The sequence below is a fragment of the Mustelus asterias genome, chromosome 1 (genome assembly GCF_964213995.1).
Source record: "Mustelus asterias chromosome 1, sMusAst1.hap1.1, whole genome shotgun sequence".
Lineage (NCBI taxonomy): Eukaryota > Metazoa > Chordata > Chondrichthyes > Carcharhiniformes > Triakidae > Mustelus > Mustelus asterias.
The window spans coordinates 162,983,281-162,997,912 of record NC_135801.1 but is presented as its reverse complement, the minus strand read 5'-3'; positions in this window follow the sequence as shown (position 1 = coordinate 162,997,912).

Here is a 14,632-nt window from a genome sequence, read left to right as displayed (position 1 = left end):
AACCCCAACGCAAACTGGAGGAACAGCATGTCATCTTCCGATTGGGCACTTAACAGCCTTTCGGACTGAACAATGAGTTCAACAACTTCAGAGCACAAACAATCTCCTTCACCCCATTTCCATTTATTTTATTTCAGTTTGTTTCATCTTATCATCCCTCTTTCTCACTTCCATTTTTCCGCTTCACCATTCCAGCTCTCCTTCTTGCCTCCTCCCCCCTCCCCCACCCCCCTCCAGGGAAACTGCCATAATCCCCAGACAGTCCCTGAACAATCTGTACCTCTGTCCTGCCATTCACGCACTCTGATCACTTAATGGACACTTTTAGCACCTTCTCAGCCTTCTGTATCCTCATTTCTATTTCCTTTATCCCAATCCACATCCACCCACTCCACCCTCACAGTATAAATCTCTGCTGATTCTCTTTGCTCTCAGCTCTGACGAAGGGTCATCTCGACTCAATAAAATGGCTCTATCCTCTCCCCACAAGCTGTCAGACCTGCTGAGATTTTCCAGCATTTTCTGTTTTTGAGCTAGGTTCATGCAGTTATAAAGACAGAAGGTGAGAACAGGACCTTCTGATTCAGATGGAAGAGGAGAAAGTTTGGTCTCAAACCAGTGTCCTCTGTTTGAACAGAGGGAAATATGATAGGATGAGGGATGAATTGGCTAAGGTAGACTGGGAGAGCAGGCTGGCAGGTAGGATAGCTGAGGAACAGTGGAGGATTTTTCAGGAGATCCTTTTCAGTTCTCAGCAAAAATATATTCCAGCAAAAAACAAGGATTGTAAGAAAAGGGAGAACCAGCCGTGGATAACGAAGGAAATAAAGGAGAGTATTAAAATAAAAACAGCTGCGTACAGAGTGGCCAAAAATAGTGGAGAAACAAGTGATTGGGAAAAATTTAAGAAACAACAAAGAGAGACTAAGAAAGCGATAAAGAAAGGAAGGATAGACTATGAAGCTAGGCTAGCAATTAATATAAAAAATGATAGTAAAAGTTTTTATAAATATATAAAAAGGAATAGAGTGGCTAGAGTGAATGTTGGACCTTTGGAGGACGAGAGGGGGGAGTTAATAGTGGGAAATGAGGATATGGCTGAGTCTTTAAATACGTTTTTTGTGTCGGTCTTCACGGTGGAGGACACAAATAGTTTGCCAAATATTAACGATAGAGGGTTGGCAGCAGGAGAAATACTTAATACGATTAATGTTACCAGAGAGGCAGTGCTGGGTAGACTAATGGGACTGAAGGTGGACAAGTCCCCGGGTCCGGATGGAATGCATCCCAGGGTATTGAAAGAAATGTCAGAGGTAATAGTGGATGCGTTAGTGATTATTTATCAAAACTCGTTGCATTCTGGGGTAGTGCCGGTTGATTGGAAAACGGCTAATGTTACGCCGCTGTTTAAAAAAGGAAGGAGACAAAAGGCGGGTAACTATAGGCCGGTCAGCTTAACGTCTGTAGTAGGGAAAATGCTGGAATCCATTATTAAAGAGGAGATAGCAGGGCATCTGGATAGAAATGGTTCGATCAATCAGACGCAGCATGGATTCATGAGGGGAAAGTCGTGCTTGACAAACATGTTGGATTTTTATGAAGATGTGATGAGGGCGGTTGATGGAGGAGAACCGGTGGATGCGGTGTTTTTGGATTTCCAAAAGGCGTTTGATAAGGTGCCCCATAAAAGGCTGCTGAAGAAGATTAGGGCACACGGAGTTGGGGGTAGTGTGTTAAAGTGGATTGGGGACTGGCTATCCGACAGGAAGCAAAGAGTCGGAATAAATGGGTGTTTTTCCGGTTGGAGGAAGGTAACTAGTGGCGTGCCGCAGGGATCAGTACTCGGGCCGCAACTGTTTACCATTTATATAGATGATCTGGAGGAGGGGACGGAGTGTAGGGTAACGAAGTTTGCAGACGACACAAAGATAAGTGGAAAAGTGAATCGTGTGGAGGACGGAGAAGATCTGCAGAGAGATTTGGACAGGCTGAGTGAGTGGGCGAGGATATGGCAAATGGAGTATAACGTTGATAAATGCGAGGTTATACACTTTGGAGGAAATAATAACAAATGGGATTACTATCTCAATGGAAACAAATTAAAACATGCTACCGTGCAAAGGGACCTGGGGGTCCTTGTGCATGAGACGCAAAAGCCCAGTCTGCAGGTACGACAGGTGATCAAGAAGGCAAATGGGATGTTGGCCTATATTGCGAGGGGGATAGAATATAAAAGCAGGGATGTCTTGATGCACCTGTACAGGGCATTGGTGAGGCCGCAGCTGGAATACTGTGTGCAGTATTGGTCCCCTTATATGAGGAAGGATATATTGGCATTGGAGGGAGTGCAGAGAAGGTTCACCAGGTTGATACCGGAGATGAGGGGTTTGGATTATGAGGAGAGGCTGAGGAGATTGGGTTTGTACTCGTTGGAGTTTAGAAGGATGAGGGGGGATCTTATGGAGACTTATAAGATAATGCGGGGGCTGGATAGGGTGGAGGCGGAGCGATTCTTTCCACTTAGTAAGGAAGTTAAAACTAGAGGACACAGCCTCAAAATAAAGGGGGGTCGGTTTAAGACAGAGTTGAGGAGGAACTTCTTCTCCCAGAGGGTGGTGAATCTCTGGAATTCTCTGCCCACTGAGGTGGTGGAGGCTACCTCGCTGAATATGTTTAAAGCGCGGATGGATGGATTCCTGATCGGTAAGGGAATTAAGGGTTATGGGGATCAGGCGGGTAAGTGGTACTGATCCACGTCAGATCAGCCATGATCTTATTGAATGGCGGGGCAGGCTCGAGGGGCTAGATGGCCTACTCCTGCTCCTATTTCTTATGTTCTTATGTTCTTAGGACCTGGTTTGACTGTAACCTAACGTGGAAACATTGAATTGTAAGGTACATTTCATCAATATGAATTGAATTGAAGTGGTAAAGTGGTACAAATCAGGAGGATGGTGATATTTGACAGTAGAACAATGGGAAAAGAAGCTTGGGAGGAAATCCCTGGTCCATTGAATGTCACGATCAACCACCCGAGGGTAGAAAGATCATTTGTAACATCAAGAAGAAAACTAAGAGATGTTTGATTTGATTTTTGATTTGATTTATTATTGTCACATGTATTGGTATACAGAGAAAAGTATTGTTTCTTGCGCGCTATACAGACAAAGCATACCGTTCATAGAAAAGGGAATGAGAGTGCAGAATATATAGTCATAGCTAGGGTGTAGAGAAAGATCAACTTATGACAAATCTGTAAGAAAATGAACTAGAGCATTGTTAGAGAGTTTAAAAGAGCTAGAATGAAGTTTTAGAAGCATAGAACAAGTGTAAAAGATAGAATTAGAAGGTATACTGGGTACAGCTTGTAAGAAGTCGCAACGCTCCAGCACCATCTTGAAAAATATGTCCATCTTCAATCAAAAGTTGAAGAGATTGGAAGGCCACAGAGACTAAAATGTTGGAGTTAACCAGGGATTTATTAAGGTGCAGAATGCAACCCATTATTTACTCAGAGCTGTGAAGAGAGCAGGGAGGCCATGAAGATTTCCCAACAACATTCCGGCATGTCCTACTCAACTTAACAGGTGTCAGGATAGCGATCAATTATTTTTAACACCCGTCAGTCATGGACAAGTTGGGCCGAAGGGCCTGTTTCCATGCTGTAAACCTCTATGAGTCAATCAGTTTGGCTGAGCTGGGAAGTCAATATCAGGTAACTCTGATCTCATGGCATGGGAGGGTTGGGGGTTTTGACATTGTGGGGTTGAATTGCTCATTGTGGGGGTGGGGAGCGGGGGGAGCATGTTGGCTGACTGGGGTGGAGAAGCTAGGGTTCAGTCAATCATTAGACTCTAATCACATCGGAACATAGAAATTAGAACCAGGAGTAGGCCATTTGGCCCTTTGAGCCTGCTCTGCCATTCACAATGATCATGGCTGATCATCAAATTCAATATCCTGATCCCCCTTGTCCCCCATACCCCTTGATCCCTTTAGCCCCAAATGGACGTAAGCTCTGACAAAGGGTCACCCTGGCTTGAAATGTTGGCCCTATTCCCTCTCCAAGGATACTATCAGATTTGCTGAGATGTCCAGCATTTTCTATTTTAGTTTGTTGTGTTGGACACAGGCTTATTGAGCTTGGGGGCTCACTCCTGTTCCTACTGACTCATAAGCAGTACAATAAATGGACTGACCTCACGGATCCAATCATTTTTCCCACTGGGATTCTTGAGCCCTAGGGTTCCCAACATCCATGTGTTAAAAGTAAAACTCCTACTAAAGTGGCAGCATGCTGCCTCATTACAGGATTTTAATGATTGACCTGACCACCTCCTGACTGGTAACTCCCTCATCCATGTCCGGTTCTGTCAAAGCCAGCAATGGATGGGTTGGAGTTGGGTTTGATAATCACCTGACCACCACCATCCTCAACCCATCCATCCATCGGGACTAATGTTCCCCTTATGCTCTATTCTTTACAATAGGTTTATTAGCTGAATATTAGTGAATGGCAAATCAATGGCACCATTCTGAACCATTCTAAATTACAATTCAAAATTTAATGTGCTGCTTCTTAATCATCTTGATAGCACAGATGTGAATAGAAACAACGAGGTGCCAGTTTCAGTAGCAGGAAGTATCTGAATGATTTGGAATGGTGGACAGGATTGCTTTTCCTTGCCCAACCATTTTATGTGTCCGTCGACAGACTCTGAAAGACTGGACGGTAGATGACGCTTTGTCATCGTGTTTGTGGTGATTTTATTGCTTGGTACTTCAGTTCCTGACATGTCTGAATAAAGCCAGAATACTAGAAATACTACCAGGAGTAGCCCATGTTTGATTTTTATTCGATTTGATTTATTATTGCCACATGTATTAGCATACAGTGAAAAGTATTGCTTCTTGCACGCTGTATAGACAAAGCATACCGTTCATAGAGAAGGAAAGGAGAGAGTGCAGAATGTAGTGATACACTCATGGCTAGGGTGTAGAGAAAGATCAACTAATGCAAGGTAAATCCAATCAAAAGTCTGGTGGTAGCAGGGAAGAAGCTGTTCTTGAATCGGTTGGTACGTGATCTCAGACTTTTGCATCTTGTGGGCCATAGAACCTTTCCTGCCATTCAATATGACCATGGCTCATTTTGGGATTCCATTTTCCCGCCTGCCCCCCCCCCCCCCCCGCCCCCCCAAACCACCCCCCCCCCCCCGCTTTTATTTCTCTGAGAGACCAAAATTTTGTCTCTTCCAGACTTAAATATATCAAGCGAAGTAGCATCCACAACACTCTGGGGCAAAGAATTCCAAAGATTTACAACCCTTTGAGTGAAGAACTTTCTCCTCATTTCAGTCCTAAATCATCAACCTCTTATCACGAGACTGTGCTCCCATGTTTAGATTCCCTGGGCAGCGGAAAAGAATCCCCCAGCATCCACACATCAAGCCCTTTCAAAAATTTGTAGGTTTCAATACACGAGATCGCCTCTCGTTCTCAAGAAAAGAAAAAGAACAAAGAAAATTACAGCACAGGAACAGGCCCTTCGGCCCTCCAAGCCTGACTTCTAAACTCCAGGAAATCTAAGCCCTATTTATTCCGTCACATATTTTTGTACTCCAATCCAATGTCAATAAAAGCCAACATGCCATTTGCCTTCCTACTTGCTTGCTGCATCTGCTTGCTAACTTTCTGCTATCCCTGTACAAGCACCAACCAAGTCAAACTGTTGAAAGGTTTTTCGCAATTAAAATGTGATTTGAGCTATCACTGCTTGAGACAATAAGTCATTAATTTTTTTGTTCAACGTTTTAATGCTTAGTGTTGTGTTCAATTTTTCAGTATTAGAATGTGTGTGTCTATTGATTGTGTGCTGCTTGTCAAACCTGTGGGTGTGGCTACCAAGAAACTGAAAGTAAGCTGGTAGCTGCAGACATTTTAGAAGCTTTTTGTAACAAAGTCCTGGCTACCCATTGAACCTGGTGTGTGTGTGTTTCTCCCCATTTATCTTTGAGGTAAAAAAACACAATAATGGGTGAGATGGATGGAGAATAATTTCAGTTTATTGGCTCCAACATCTTTCCTTTTTTCATAGGAGGATCCATTTGGGGTCAATAGATTGGATTTCAGGGTTGAAGACCTACATGCTCACAACAGGAATGAAAGCTACACAGGTAGCAGCAATCCATAAGAATGTGATACTCATCCACTGCCTTGGGGCAGAAGGCCAGCAAGTACTTGAGCAGCTGTAGATACATCAACATTTTGTATGGTGCACTGAAAAAATACTTTGGGCCAATGATGAGTGCGATGATCAAACAATATACATTCCACCAGAGATGTCAGGGAAATGGTGAGCCCATTAGAAATCAAACATGCAGTAGCATTTTGGCAATTGACTTCCACATGTAAATTTGGTACACTAACCATTGAACTAATTCATGACCAATTTACTGGAAAACTTAAATTTGAGAAATTAGAGATTGGTTCCTCGTGGAGGACAGTGATTTAAACTTGGAAAAAGCAATGACCCTGGCAGTCCAAATTAAATCTGCCGTGTTTGATTTTTTTACACAGTAATGCGCCCTCAGTCAGATACGCGCTTGTCCAACTTTATCAAGTTCAAGGGTTGCGGAAAACAAGACTTCAGCAAGCTCATCAACACTTTCCTCACTACAGCCTGATGTCCTTAAAAATGTGCCCAAATTGTGGAGGAATCCAACGATTCACAGCACTATGTCCAGCTAAAGGGGAAAAGTGTAACTCCTGCTCTAAAATTAATCACTCTGGAAAAGTGTGCAGATCATTGAAGAAAAATACTTCATCAGTTCTGTTGTGGGAAAATTGCCACTTCGGAGTCAGAGTTGGAGGTTTCAACAATACAGTTTTATTTAACGAAGCTTCATGGAGAAAAGGCACTGGCACTCCGCAATGCTTTAGGCAGCTATCTTCTCTCAATAATACAATAGGAGTGGTTCATTCTTATACTTTTCAGACAATGGATAGCCCGGACATTAGCCATTTAACACATCGTTATAGATGAGTAGGATTGATAGTTTAACACATCGTTACAGCCAGACATATACAGACATTGGCTTTTAACATCGCATTGTTTCATAGAATGGGTACATTTTCCCTATCAATGACTTAGTTTCGGTCTATTCATACAGTAATTGATTTTCCTGCATTTATGTATTCCCGTTCCTGTTTGTGGCTAACCTCTTTATCAGTCCTTATTGTCCTAGATCTGTCCTTATCCTAAAAAAGTGCCTCAAGCCCTGGCTGGCTTCCTGCAGGATCTAATTCCTGCATGTTTAACTTTAAATAACTGTCTGTCCTTCATGTTTTAATTTCGAGTAGCTGTCTGCACTAAAAGTCAGTGCCCGTTTAATGTCTCTTTCCCAGGTGACTGTTTATGTGCCAGGCAGCCATTTTATATGTTATGTACCCATCTTTATGTTTTTCCCACTTCAAGTTCAATATGTGGAATAATCTATTCCTGTGAATGAAATACAGAAGGTATATAGCATCACAAACGATAAAGCACTTGTTAGGATCCAGCTGATGATTATACTGGACAAGTCAGATCCTAGAGTGAAACCTGGCTTGATAGGTCCTAACATTTTTTAAAAATTTATTTATTAGTGTCACAAGTAGGCTTACATTAACACTGCAATGAAGTTACTGTGAAAATCCCCTCATTGCCACACTCCGGCACCTGTTCAGGATACACTGAAGGAGAATTTAACATGGCCAATGCATCTAAACAACACATCTTTCAGACTGTGGGACGAAAATAGAGCACCTGGAGAAAACCCGCACAGTCAGAGGGAGAACGTGAAGACTTTTCTTCAGAACTAAAGAGAGATAGAAATGTAAGAATTTTTAAGGCAGTGGCAGGAGATTGTGGGGAGTGGACAGAAAAAACAAAGGAAAAGGTTGATTTTTCATTTTGCTTGGTCAGTTTTAATTTTGTTTCTTTTTAAATCCCTACACTTTGTATTCAGATGATTTTTATGTAGCAATTCACAACTCATTGGGACATGAACTTTGTTTCTTTCTTATTTCCATTACCACTCTCTTTGGCTGTTACCTGTTGAATTTTTCTAACATTTTATTTTGGTGATACCATTTAATTTAATTCAAGAAACTTTGTTTTGGCATCATTGCTCAGGTCTATAAATGTCTTCCTCATTCACATCCATCCACTAGGCACACAGCTGTCACTCACTAAGTGGAGCATGCTTGCCGTGAGTGCTGCACAGTTTCTTTTTAAGTTTATCTATTGGTGTCACAAGTAGGCTTCCATTAACACTACAATGAAGTTACTGTGAAAATCCCCTAGTCGCCACACTCCGGCGCCTGTTCGGGTACGCTGAGGGAAAATTTAACATGGCCCATCCACCTAACCAGCACGTCTTTCGGACTGTGGGAGGAAACCGGGGCACCCTGAGGAAATCCACGCAGACACGGGGAGAACATGCAGACTCCACACAGATAGTGACCCAAGCTGGGAATTGAACCCGGATCCCTGGCACTGTGGGGCAGCAATGCTAACCACTGTGCTACCGTGCAGATAAGTGGTTCCCTTCAATCCAAGTCTGGCTAGTTTTTCTGTCATACCTCTTCTGGAAGAGCATCCAATTTCTCATTGTTGACGGTAGCTGAACTGTCCACGGATCTTCATTCTGACATAAAGAAAGAGCTGAATTTTGATGGTGTAGCATTCCTTTAAGAGCTTTAGCTCTGATGAATGCTTGCTCCTTCAATTCATCACTGTCCCTGCGGCTATGGTAAATGTACAATGACAAAATCTAAATTTGTGTAATGAGCGATCATTCCGAATGTACTAGTGATCCCAACATAATTGTGATGAGAATGCTGAACTTACTGTTCTTTCAAATTATATTGTAAATGATTTCCTGTATTTGGTTATTTTAACAAAATTGCAATGTTTAGAATGTGCTTGAGATTTAACTGGAGATAAGATACAAAAAGATGATTTTACCACTGAATTAAAATAAAACCTTCCTCAAAGTAAGGAGCTCAGAGCAAAATACTCCAATTTACACACATCTGGTATTTCTAGGCCACAGAATGAAACATTAGCTAACTTTAATTGAAAGCAGTCACTTTTCAAGTATGCACTCATATTCCAGTCTGTCAATCATAAAGTCATTTAAAGAAAAAGCAGATAACAAGCTCATACATTCTGTCATCTCCCTGGGTGGGTTTCAGAAATCATGTGGAAAGCAAGCTTCAGAAAAAATAAACAAAGTGCTTTTGGAACCAATGTAAAAAAAAAAGTCAATCTGCCACGAAGAAATCACTTTAGTCACCAGTCTTTCATTTTTCACAGAATCACAAAATCTCACAGTACAGAAGAGGCCCTTTGGCCCATTGACTCTACACCGACACGTGAGAAACACCTAACCTATCCACCTCATCCCATCTTCCAGCACTTGGCCCATAGCCTTGAATGTTATGGTGTGCCAAATACTCACCCAGCTACTTTTTGAAGGATGTGAGGCAACTCATCTCTACCACCCTCCCAGGAAGCGCTTTCCAGACAGTCACCACCCTCTAGGTAAAGAGTTTTTCCTCACATCCCCCCAAAACCTTCCTGCTCTTCACCTTGAACTTGTGTCACCTCATGACTGATCCTTCAGCTAAGGGGAACAGCTGCTCCCTATTCACAAAGACAAAATAGTGAAATCTGAAACAAAAACAGAAAATGTTGGAGACTCAGCAGGTCTGACATCTGTGGAGAGAAAATAGAGCCAATGTTTCATCCATGCCCATGTCCTTGTCCATGTCCCTCATAATCTTATACACCTCAATCAGATCGCCCTTCAGTCTTCTCTGCTCCGGTGAAAACAACCCAAGCCTATCCAAACTCTCTTCAGAACTTAAATGTTCCATCCCAGGCAACATCCTGGTTAATCACCTCTGCAGCTTCTCCAGTGCAATCACATCCTTCCTACAATGTGGTGACCAGAACTGCATACAATACTCTAGCTGTGACCCCACCAAACTTCTGTACAATTCCAACATGACCTCCCTGCTTTTGTAATCTATGCCTTGATTGAAAGGGCAAGTGTCACATATGCCTTTTTCACCATCCCACTAACATGACCTTCCGCCTTCAGAGATCTATGGACAAATATGCTAAGGTCCCTTTGTTCATCAGAACTTCCTAATGTCATGCCATTCATTGAATATTTACTTGACAAATTACTTCTTCCAAGGGGTATCACCTCATTCTTTTCAGGATTAAATTCCATCTGCGACTTATCTGCCAATTTGACCATCCCATCTATATCTTCCTGTAGCCCAAGACACTCAACCACACTGTTAACCACGCAGCCAATCTTTTTGTCATCCACACAGTAGCTTACTAATCCTATCCCCCACATAGCCATTTATGTAATTTATATAATTTACGAATATTAGGGGACCAAGAACAGATTCCTGTGGAACGCCACTGGACACCGGCTTCAAATCACTCAAGCAGCCTTCTATCACCACCCTCTGTCTCCTACAACTGAACCAATTTTGAATCCACCTTATTAAATTACCATGTGCATTTGCCTTCTTTATAAATCTCCCATGTGGGACCTTGTCAAAGACTTTGCTAAAATCCATTTGACTACATCAACTGCACTACCCTCATCATTTTTAAATTAAAAAGTGAATTAACAATGTGTGAATCATAAGCTGAAAACTGTACGAATGGCTATTTAGTATTGGTGATACATTTGCTTCAAATTTATTTTATTCAGGCTAAGAATTATGTAAACTGGATATATGGAGGTCTTTGCTCCTTTCCCACACTTCAGAACTTGTGTTGCATTTGGAGACAGATAAATTATGCTTCATGTACACAGACCTTTTGATAATTGTCTGCCCTTTCCCATGACTGCCAGCCTAATCCTTTTAATAGGAGACAGCAAGAGGTCTCACAACACCAGGATAAAGTCCAACAGGTTTATTTGGTATCACAAGCTTTCGAAAAACTGCTCCTTTATCATGTGACTCATCTGATGAAGGAGCAGCGCTCTGAAAGCTCGTGATACCAAATAAACCTGTTGGATTTTAACCTGGTGTTGTGAGACTTCCTACTGTGCCCACCCCAGTCCCACGGCGGCATCTCCACAATAGGAGACAGGGTATATCATCACACTGCTCCTCACTGTTGGCAACTGTTGTCTGATGTTATCCACCATCTTCTCTTGCAAGAAAGAGGAAAATGCTTCAGTGAGAGTCTTGTGAGGTGACTGGGGGCTGGTTGTCATGGTTGATTAACTGCCATTCATGTGGGTGTCCCTGTAATGATGTTTGAGAATGAGGGAAAGAATGTGAAGTGCGCTGAGCAATGGTAGTGAAGATTGATGTAGTTTCTTCAATGAGAATAGGTGTGAGTGATGCAATTATGTTGCAAAGGCACTTGAACAGTCATCTTACCTTGACATACTTTGTCAAACTATTGAACTTTTGAAAGCGTGGTAAAGGCACTTGACCATACACTTGAGGTATGATAACCTATAGGGAATTGGAAGGTGGAATTAGACTTTTTTTTGGCAGAGATATTGGCTGGAATTTTACTGTCCCACTCACCACGGAAATCGGAGCAGTCAAGGGGCGGAGCGTGGGAAGCTCCATCGACCTCGGGCGGGGTTTTACGGTTTCAGAACGAGCAAGGTCATAAAATCCCACCCATGATGTTCAAACGGTCTCCTAATGCCATGAAATTTTTCTCTATTTCTTCTATATTTCTTGCAGCACTGCATCTAAAATGCAGGAGCAATACTTCTGGCATTGATCTTATTAGTTGCTCTTGCTTCCTATATTCTGTCTGGAGAGTTTGCTGCCCCCCTAAAGGATAAAGGCTGCCCCTCATCCTCTCCATTTTTTAACAGTCTCCAGTTCAGTATTTGAGAACCTTAGTCCCTGCTTAACCCAACTTCAACTGTTTCACTTCTAAATGCAGCAATCCCCAACACAATTTCTGGCAGACACCATCTACTTCTTCTTTCAGAGCTGCCCTTTTAAGTAGCAATGGTTGCTGCACGCATCTGTCATTAAGAATAACAGGCAACATGGATTTTAACTCTTTCAAATTCATTCTTGGGACGTGGGCATTGCTGGCCAGGTATATTTTGCCCATCACTAACTGGCCTTGAGAAGGTGGTGGTGAGCTGCCTTTTTGAATGCTACAGTCTGTGTGGTGTAAGTACACTATGCAGACTGTGTATAAGACCATGTGCTGTGAAGGAGGGAGCTCCAGGATTTAGTCCCAAAGGTGAAGCATTACCAGTTCCGAGTCAGGTTATCATGAGACTTGGAAGGAGGCTTACAGGTGGTGGGTTTTTCCATGCATTTGCTGTCCTTGTTTTTCTAGATGGCTGGAATTTTACCAGCCCACCATGGGAATTGGAGCGGGCGAGGGGAAGTTCCGTTGACCTTGGGCGGGATTTTACGGTTTTGTGACAAGCGAGGTCGAAAGAATCCCATCCCCATGGGCGGAACTTGACCACCTCACCTGCCCGAGGCTTGTAAGATCCCACCCGAGGCCAACGGAGAATGCCGATCTGCGAGCCTCGGCGGCCTTGATTCCGGGCTGGGCGTGCCGGTAAAATTCCGGCCCATGGGTTTAGAAGGTGCTGTTGAAAGAGCCTAGGGGAGTTGCTGCAGTGCATCTTATAGAGGTTACACAGTGTTACCATTGTGCACAGGTGAAGGAGAGAGTGAATATTAAAGATGGTGGATGGGATGCCGCACAAGTGGGCTGCTTTGTCCTGGAAGGTGAAAGATTTGACCGGTGTTAGCGTTGAACTCATCCAGGTGAGTGAAGTGTAGTCCATGAAACTTGTCATGACCAGGTGAGAAGGGTTGAACTCACTCCGCTCTATTCAACCTCCTCGGTCACAGTAAAGGTTTAAGTTTCTTTTTCACAATGATATGCCGTATCTGAATCCAAATGTATGAAATTCTTTAAACGGTGAGCAATAAGGAGCCAATAAAACAAGTTTACTGAAGATAAAGGAAGAGCAAATTTATTAATCACTAAACCCAAGAAAAATAATAATAATGCGACATCAAGCATTTAGCTCTCATGTAGTCATTCAGACCCACGCACATAATAATGAAAAGATTATACATTTAAGTGTTGATTGATTGTCCTGGAGGCATAGAGTTTTAAATGTTGTTGTTGATCTGGATGCTGCCTGGCTTTAAAACATTCTACACATTGGCCAGAGTTTTCAGCTGTTCTTGCCAGAGGGATCTTCCACCCACCCACTGCAGGTTCCTCTGCAGAAGAGGGTGCAAACAACGGGAAACCCTGTTCATAGTGGCGGGATGGGAAGATCCCACTGCTGGCCAATGGCGGACCACCTCCGCTGCGCAAAACACACCACGGGGGTTGGGGGGTGCAGAAAATCTCACCCATTCTGCATTTCCAAGAGACTTTGGATCGGTCTTTCTGTGGCAACCATTGTTTCAACAACCAGTCTTTACATTATAATATCTCATCCTTAGATAGTGATGAGTTTTGATGGGTCTCTGAATTATGGGAAACACCTCTCTTTGCACTCCCCTGAGAGTGACTTGTCTGTTTGTTCACCTTCAGCAGGAAGATGGCTTTGCATTTTTATGTCGTTTGTTCTGTCTCATTTCAAATTGCAAAATTTCCAGTCAATTGAAAGTTCAAAAATCATTTTTTGAGAAATAAAGATGCATGACCACGTGACATACTCCTACTTGTAGACAGTGCACAAAGTTTGGAGAATCAAAAGGTGAGTTACTCGTGGCAAAATTCCCATCCTTTGGCCTGTTCTTAGAGCTACTGTATATGTATAAAGAACAAAGAACAAAGAAAATTATAGCACAGGAACAGGCCCTTCAGCTCTCCAACCATGAACTAAAACCCTCTACTCTTCTGGGGACCATATCCCTCTATTCCCATCCTATTCATGTATTTGTCAAGACCCCCCCTTAAAAGTCACTATCGTATCTACTTCCACCACCTCCCCCGGCAACGAGTTCCAGGCACCTACCACCTTCTGTGTAAAGAATGTGCCTCGTACATCTTTAAAATATGTCTGATCCTGTTAAATGTCTTGTCAATGGTAACTCCCAGGATGCTGATCATGGGGGAATTCAGTTTTTCAATGTCTAGGAGAGATATTTGGATCTCATTGGAGATGGTCATTTTCTGGAATGTCTTCAGAATGAATGTTACTGGATCTAGTGTGTTACTGGGGCATTTCCCCCACCAGGGACATTTGTTGCTACCAGAAAACCATGTTATCAGATGGGCCTTAGTGTCTTTGGAGTGAGACCATGTGGGACTACCACTTATAGCAACAGCACAAAGATTTAGTGCATGGAATAATACAGTTTTGTGCTTTACAAGAAACCTTTTGCAGCAGTCTGCTAAAATGCTTCCTATTTCACCCAAGCTGAATTATAACGCAACTTCAAAATGTTTAGATTGCATTAAAATAGCAAGCAGGAAAGCATTCAAATAAATCTCATAACTTACCCTCATTTTTGAACAAATGGCTTCATTTTTAATATACATAGTTCATTTAATCATTTAGTTTGTTTTATTGAACAGAATAAGCAA